Below are 7,577 nucleotides of genomic sequence, written 5' to 3' on the forward strand. Positions count from 1 at the left end.
GCCATTGTGTGGGGAGTGCGTGCGTCCTGCCATGCACTTCATGCTTATTATCTCACAGGAGACAAGCTCACCCCAGGGGGAGGAAGAGAGAGCTGTGTTCTGAGCCATATCTTTTGATTTCCCTTCTTCCCTCTTCCCTCTAAAATAATTAGAAGAAGTGCTGGTCAAGGTGTTTAAAAAAAAAAAAAAAAAGAGGAAAAATTATATTATGTAACTCTGGCATTTTGTTTTTTGAGGTGATTGTCCTGGCTGCCATTTGACCCTTAAGTAATAATTAGCATTTGAGCAGTGGCATCAGGGAAGTTGGGGAGGGAGAACAGCTTGTTGGGAGGATTGGACCCCTAGCAAGCAGGAAAGTAGAAGAGGAAATGTGCTTGTGTCAGTGTTTGAGAAATGCTCCTGTTCTATCACTTTCTCCCTGCCACCTTTCCTGGCTCCCTTGCTAATGGAGCAGCCTCTTGGTGCCTGCCTCAGACCGTGGGCTCACCCCCAGCTGCAGAGCTGGGGAAGGATGGATGCTGAGGACAAGTGGCAGAGGCCCTGTGCACAGCCCTGCCGCTGAGAAGTGCTTAGCACCCTGGCAGCCTCTTCACACCACTCTCTCTTGCAGGGGCGCAGTGTCCCGCCAGCAGTGTGCTTCCCAGTGAACTTCTCCCTTGGACTGGGAGCACCCCTGGGATGGAGGCAGGAACTGCGGATCTTTCTTTGAGCCCTCTTTTTATCTATGTCTCCTTAACACATAGTTCTGGTACACCTTAATTTATGGAATAGGCACACTCCTGAATAACTGCTTGTAAATGGACTTTTTGACAGGTAAAATCCTGTATTCCATAGATGTACATTGTTTAGAGTCAGTCAAAATGAAGCTGAAAATACAGTGATTTCCCATTACTGGCATAGGAGCCTAAGCTCACAGTTCCTTTCATAAACCCTTTCGCGTAGCATGTATCCACACCCTGATTTACCCGTTGAAGGAGCCTGGCACCAAAGAGCACGCCTGGTGGAAGTCTGCATGCAGTAGGGCATCCCCCACGCCATGTGCAATGTGGCAGGAGAGGAGGTGGCCAAGGCCCTCGCTCTCCTGTGCAGGCTGCCCAGGGTTTGAGTTATGAAATTGCAGGCTTCTCACCGAATTGTCCTGAACCTTGACCCTCAGTGCCCTCAGGTCATTGTGCCATTTGGATTGGTGATTTCATTAAGATTTCTCGCCCTTTTCATTTATTTCATTTAAGCCCCAGGCAGAACTTTGGGAGCTGGTTGATAGTGCATCTGTCTTTTAATTTTCCTTTAGGGAGAAAAACTCCACTGGGCTTCATTTCTCCCTCTCTCATTGCTTGCTGGCACCAGCTTTGTGGCCTCTTTGTTTTTTGTTACTCGTCCCTTCTGGCACCAAACAAAGGGGCAGGGAGGGAAACTGGGGCACTTTGGAGGAGGGTTGCCAGAGAGTGGCTCCAGGAAGGAGGCGTGGCCAGAAGACCAGTTCAGCAGTTGAGCAGCAAGATGAGAATTTCAGCTGTTAATCCAGCTCCTGAGCTCAGTGTGGGGCTGACGGTGAGGACTGGAGAAGGCATGGCGGCTGAGGAGTGGTCATAGTGCCAAGAGAATGGAGCAAAGAACAGCAGGATATTTAACAAGAGGAAGGCTCCAGTCCACATGCATGTCTTCGTTCCTTCCCCTCCCTGATCCTAATGAGCAGCATGCCGAGGGGTGGGTGCTGTGCCCATGGTGTAGCTTTTGTACTGGGCTGGGAATACACATTCCATTCCCCTGTGCTGCCTCACACGTCTGGGATTACCAACTCACACCACATGCACTTGGGAGCTCTCCGCTTCTCTTTCCCACACCTCAGTTGCATGGAGGGGATCTCTCGCCACCTGAACCATTTTTAAATCCTCTTCTGAGTGCTGAGCTCAATTCTTTCCAAATTATTCCCATCAACTTTCTCCTCATTTATAGGAGTAAATTTCTCATTTGTAAACTTCTCCCCAAAGTTTAACCCAAAGTACAACCCCTTTCTTCCTCAAAATTACAGGCTCAGTTTTTCTGACTACATTTCCCTTCTTCTGCCAGATTCTTCTGGGGTAGTGGGTAAAGAACTGCTATTCATGTAGGATATTAGATTGAGAAACCCAGACCTACAAAAATTTTTAGCTCCAATTACTTTTAGACTAATGGTTAAGTCAGAATTGGATTAGTGTGAAAGCAAAGATTAGGGAAGACGACCTAGCACAAATGACAGCAAACACAGTGTCCCAGTGCAGAGATTTGCCGACTGTTCTATAATGCTGTAGACAGGCTGGCTTACTTGAGCATAGTCACTCTGAAAGCCATGTTCAGACCAAGTTCCTCAGGCTACCCTTGAGCAGAGATGGCCAGGCACTTTCATTTGTATGAGGTCTCTCACAAAATCCTCTTTCTTCAAGTTCTTTTAAAACTCATCTTTGACCTGTATCTGCTCATGCCTCAAGGGTGTGCCACTATCCTTTGTTCCTGAACATTTACCTTGTCCTGCCTTCTAGATTTGGCATTAGTCCTGTCTGGCAGTCTTGTTGAGCAGAGCATGGTGTCCAGCCAGCTTTTGTAGCTCCTGTCGTCCCCGTGGCTGCTGCTCAGGCCCTCAGACTGCACACCCACTAATCCACAGACTTCCTCGGAACCCAATCTCCCTGCAGTCACATCACCAGGCTTCTAGTCCATAATTTCTTCATTGGCTCTTGCCAAGAATGTTCTTTAGTGATCCACATTTACCGTTGTTATTATATATAACACTAAAAAAGAGTTTGTATTTTTTTTTCTGAAATCAGTTTTAATGCATTATGACAGAACTTAACTCATGCTTCTAAACATTTTTTGTAATGGTTGTGCTCTTTCGACATAGAAAAATAGATCCAGAGCTGTTGGCAGCTTTCACACATCTTTCATTGGACTGAAGTCAGCTAAGGGCCAAACTTAACCAAATCGTTAACCAAATCGTTGGCCATCGATACTCTTGCAAAGGCTGTATTTTATTACCACTGCAAGCGTTAGAGGTAGGCCAAAATGATATCCAGACATGTCAGATCTTAATCACAAGTGTTGAAAACAGAGATGTGTTTTATTCTAGACCATTAAAGGTGGGAGTTAATTACCACATTTCAATGAACTCTCTCTGTGCCCTCCTGCCACAGTAATTAGCAAGAGAGTGGCTGCTGTGTGCTTGATGGTGTTTTATGACCAAGGATTATGTAGGAATTAGGAATGGCTTTGGGAAGCATTTGGTCCTCAGTGTTACCCAATACCAGCATGGCCCAACCCCACGTATGTCAAAACCACAACTGTTACGTTTGGCAAGCATTCTCCAAAACTTGTTTGTCTGATACTAAATAGTTTTATTTCACAGACCAGTTTATTCAAGTGCCTGGGAGGAATCTCTGGATTCTGACTTATCCTGAGAGGCCCTCAGAGCATCATCCATAGCCAGGGTAGGTGACAAGTACTGTTGTGAAACTGCAAACCGAGGCTAATGCCTCTCAATTCCAGGATGCACATCTTTAGGAATGCTCTGTCTAATACAGTAGCCTCTAGCCCAATGTGGCTATTTAAATTTTAATTTAAATGAATTAACTTTAAATAAAATTTAAACTTCAGTTCCTCGGTGACACACTGGCCACATCTCGACAGCATGATACCCACATGTGACTAGTGGCTACTGTACTAGATGATACAGAACATTTTCATCATCACAGAAAGTTCTTTTGGACATCGATGCTCTAGGGTCTCAACATATCACTTGTTCATAGGGTCAGTGGATCCAGAGCCACTCCTTAAGGGAAACCTTGGCTTTCTTGAAGATACACCAGTTACCCATCACCATTGGAAAAGGGGCAGCCTTCAGTCTGGCAAGGATGCTGGCCAGGCTTCTCAGCTTTGTTTCTTATGAGAATATCAGCCTGTCAGGGTATCCAGAATATGGAGATCAACATTTAAGCTGTTGATTAAGAGACAAGAGGCAACTGTCAAGAGACAAGCAGCACCTCAGAGTGTTTTGTGCAACTTCTGCTGAACTGCTGTTCTCCAGCTCTTCCCTGAAATGACAAAGAAGAGTGATGTTCCCTGAAGACCAGCCAGGGTACACATTCCCTGTCCCTGGGTAATTCTCGCTCTGTCTCCTTTCATCAGATTAGACCTTTGGGAAAGTACACACTTGAACAGCATTAGCTTATCTTCCTCTGTAAAATTAGCTGTGATGGGTCATACTTTAATGTTTATACGTTGGGTTTATTGATAACTTAAAAAATCAATATGAAGACCACTTGTATGTGCTGTTGAAAATCAAACCCCTTGTGACCATTCGTGTAAAGTATTGCATAATGCTCAGGATGTGCTGGTCTCTCTGGAAGAATCGGGGGGCCTTCTTCCAATGGGGAATGCAAATTACGTGACCCCTTATTTGCTTTTTGCCATCTGCCCAAAACTCCATAATTCAATACTTATTTATATCGACTTCATTTACCACTATGGTCACATTCTTTTCTTTCTCTAACTTAGTCAGGTATTTGATTTTCTAGTTTAGTTTTAATAATGTTATTGTGTGTATCTTTTCATTTTAATTCTCCTTAAATTCTTTTCTTAAAGAGGTGAAGTCTGAACAAATGAACACAAACTTCATTATCTGGTCCTTGAACTTGACATTTTCTGTTTTGATGTAGTCCCTGTGCGAGCCCCAAGCCCTGGCCCTGGAATAAATGTCAGGAGGGCCCAGGGTCCTCCCAACAGTCTCATTTTTCTTTGGTCCTCTCCAGAGTGTCTCACACTGCTAAACATATGCTGATTGGAAACACTGCACCACGCGTGGGAAGATACGCAGAACACACTTAGGAAGGAGGGTCACCTCTCAAATTTAGTCAGATGACAGAGGCAGCACTGGCCTCCCTGGGGTGTAGAGATAGGAAAGAATTTGAATAATTATCATCACCACATTCATTATACCCCATCTGCACATGGCACTGCGTAAGTCCCTACAGGATATTCCTCTGCCAGTGAGAGAGAATTTTGTCCAGCAGGGAGGAAGCCTGAGCTCTCCCCAGCTCCCAGCTTCCTTCCAAGGCTGTTCCTGACACTCTACTGTGCAGCCAGCAGCTTGGCTCACCACTGAGGTTGAGCCCATTATGTCCTGTGTTCTTGGGAGATATCCATGATCCTTGACTTATAATCACCTTTCACATCCCAGGACTCTGGACTTTCCCTTTATGGCACCAATCACAGTGGCAATTAAGGACATTAATACAAGCTACATTAGAGTCTCTTTCATGCCATGCTCCATCAAACTATGTGGTTATCTCTGTCTTCTGCACCCCTATACATCCAGAACCCACCATTGTGAGCTGAATGTAGTAAGTGTTGGGTGCATATTTATTGCAGTAAATACAAGGAATGAATGAATGTGTACTCAGTTTGACTGATTTATAGCTGTTGGAGTTTCTCTTTTCCTCCATGTGTTCAACATCTTGGGATTCACAGAATATGTGACAGCAGCAGCTGTTCCATGGAGGGACATCATTACACAAAGCACTTATCACCAGCACTCATAGGCATTTGAACCCGGCACAGTGGCGCACACCTGTAGTCCCAGCAACCCAGGAGGCTGATTCTGGAGGATCGCTTGAGCCCAGGAGTTATGAGCTGTAGTGCCTATGCTGATCTGGTGTCTGCACTGAGTTTGGCATCAATATGGTGACCTCCCAGGAGTAGGAGACGACCACCTAAAGAGGGGTGGATGGGCCCAGGTTAGAAATGGAGCAGGTCAAAATGCCCATGCTGATCATATAGCATTTGGTCAGCTGCAGGCTTGTAAATATTCTTTTACTATCAGCTTTTATTGTGATTTGACCTAAAATATTCTAAGTTCCTTGGGGTTAAGGGGTAAGTCTTACTTCTATGTATTTCCAGTGAGTGCTTTGTACCAAACACTCACTGAGCATTGTAGACTAAACCAATGAGAAGTTGAGAAAGTTCCAAGCTGTCATGTTCCTGTGTATAATTAATAGTGGGTTCTCATTCGTCAGAAGTAAATGACAAGATAAATGGCAGGCTATGTACAGTTATGCTAACAGATAGATTGGTGACTGACCATGTCCAATTGGAAGTAAAAATATTTTAAATGATGGTTTTAGAGTAATATGGGATTGGCTAAGTCATTGTCCTTCAACTCTGGAATCATCTGAAGAGCTTTTTCAATGTACTAATAGGACTGGATCCCAACATAAAAAAAAAAAGTAACCTCTGAGGATAAGTACCAGGCAATTAAATATATTTTTTAAAATTCGTCAGATGTTTTTAATGTGCAAACATAGTTGAGAGCTACTGACCTAGTCTTTGGGTATTAACCAGTACCAGCTTATTATCCCCTCCCTGCCAACATTCAGTCAGTTTGCTCTAGTAAGTATCCTGGTTCAGAGAGAGCTGAGTTGGAATTTTATGGTGTAGGACTGGCTCCAGTACCTGCCATTTCCCATCCCATTTCAAGCCAAGTGTCCATCCTTAGCAGGGATCCCACATGGCAATGGGGAAGAGGATGCTCTGAACTCAAATTTGCTTATTCATTCATTAGACACGTATTTAGCGTCTGCTATGTACTCAGTAAAGGAAAAGAGAGTTAATTTCTGTGTTGTGTAGTCAAGGCTGGGATAAGATTGGTCCGAAGGTGACGGAAGCCTCAAAGAAAGGATAACAATCCCTGCCTGGAGTCATCGAAAGAGGCTTCCTGGAGATGATGTTAGAATTGAGCATGTTAGTTTGCTTGGATGCTCTTCTGTCTTTGCCTGGCTGAAGGAAGAGGCATGTGCACAGGTGTGGAGGGGGGAAAGAAGGTGGCTCTTGTCTAACTATAAGCTAACTATAAGTGGTGATTGTGGCTGAAGCTCGCGGCTGGGCAAGGCATAACAGCACATTGGGGGTGCGTGGGGCACATCCAGGGGAGCCTGGAAAGTTAGGCAGAGGCCAGACCACAAACAGTTTGCTGTGTGCTATGGGGGGCCGGGCTTACTGTGAAGTTCATGAGGCTAAAGATGCAGGGCCCCTCCCTGCCACTGGCCCCTCCCAAGCCCCTGCAGGGCTCTAGCAGTGTCTCCACTTGGCCACATGTTAGGTTTTGCTGCTTTTTTAATTTGCAAAAATATGTTTAAGATACATTTTTAGAATAATTTTTTATTTTGTATTCTTTCCCTTAAAGAGGACCCCCCAAATTTTATAAGCTTCAGGCTCTACAAAACCAGGATCTGAAGCCTAGGGACCTTAGAGTTGTCTTGAAGATAACAATTTAGTGAGGAAGAGAAGAAGCCTGGGTTTTAGCTATGATTATAATTTATCATTGAAACTGAAACACTTTGAGAGTGAAAAGCTATACTATTAATAGTTATATCCCCCCCCCCTCCCAATTCAATAACCAGAGCTTTCCTGGGCAAAAAGCAGTGTATAGAAACACTCGCTGGGCCGGCCTGGTGGCCACTGCTACAGTGTGCCGCTTGGGAGCATGGTGGCGCTCCCGCCGAGGGTTCGGATCCCACATACAGACCGGTTCCCCCTCACTGTCTGAGCGA

The sequence above is a fragment of the Galeopterus variegatus genome, unplaced genomic scaffold (assembly GCF_000696425.1).
Source record: "Galeopterus variegatus unplaced genomic scaffold, G_variegatus-3.0.2 Scaffold1332, whole genome shotgun sequence".
Taxonomy (NCBI): domain Eukaryota; kingdom Metazoa; phylum Chordata; class Mammalia; order Dermoptera; family Cynocephalidae; genus Galeopterus; species Galeopterus variegatus.